The 216-nt window shown below is 50.0% G+C and overlaps 1 protein-coding gene across 2 annotated transcripts in view; it reads left to right on the forward strand.

Annotated features, from left to right (window-relative positions):
* Positions 1 to 216, forward strand: part of DYDC1 (DPY30 domain containing 1) — a 24,763-nt gene that overhangs the window by 18,947 nt on the left and 5,600 nt on the right. The gene's annotated exons all lie outside the window — the stretch shown is intronic.

The raw sequence follows: 216 nt of genomic DNA on the forward strand, positions 1-216 counted from the left end.
TGCATGAAAGTGAAAAGTGAAAGTGAAGTCACTCAGTTGTGTCTGACTCTTCACAACCCCATGGACTGCAGCCTACCAGGCTCCTCTGTCCATGAGATTTGCCACACAGGAGTACTGGAGTGGGTTGCCATTGCCTTCTCCTTGAAGTGAAATCGCTCAGTCATGTCCGACTCTTTGTGACCCCATGGACTGTAGCCTACTACAGTCCTCTGTCCA

Source organism: Bison bison, unplaced genomic scaffold (genome assembly GCF_000754665.1).
Source record: "Bison bison bison isolate TAMUID 2011002044 unplaced genomic scaffold, Bison_UMD1.0 scf7180017864029, whole genome shotgun sequence".
Classification (NCBI taxonomy): domain Eukaryota; kingdom Metazoa; phylum Chordata; class Mammalia; order Artiodactyla; family Bovidae; genus Bison; species Bison bison.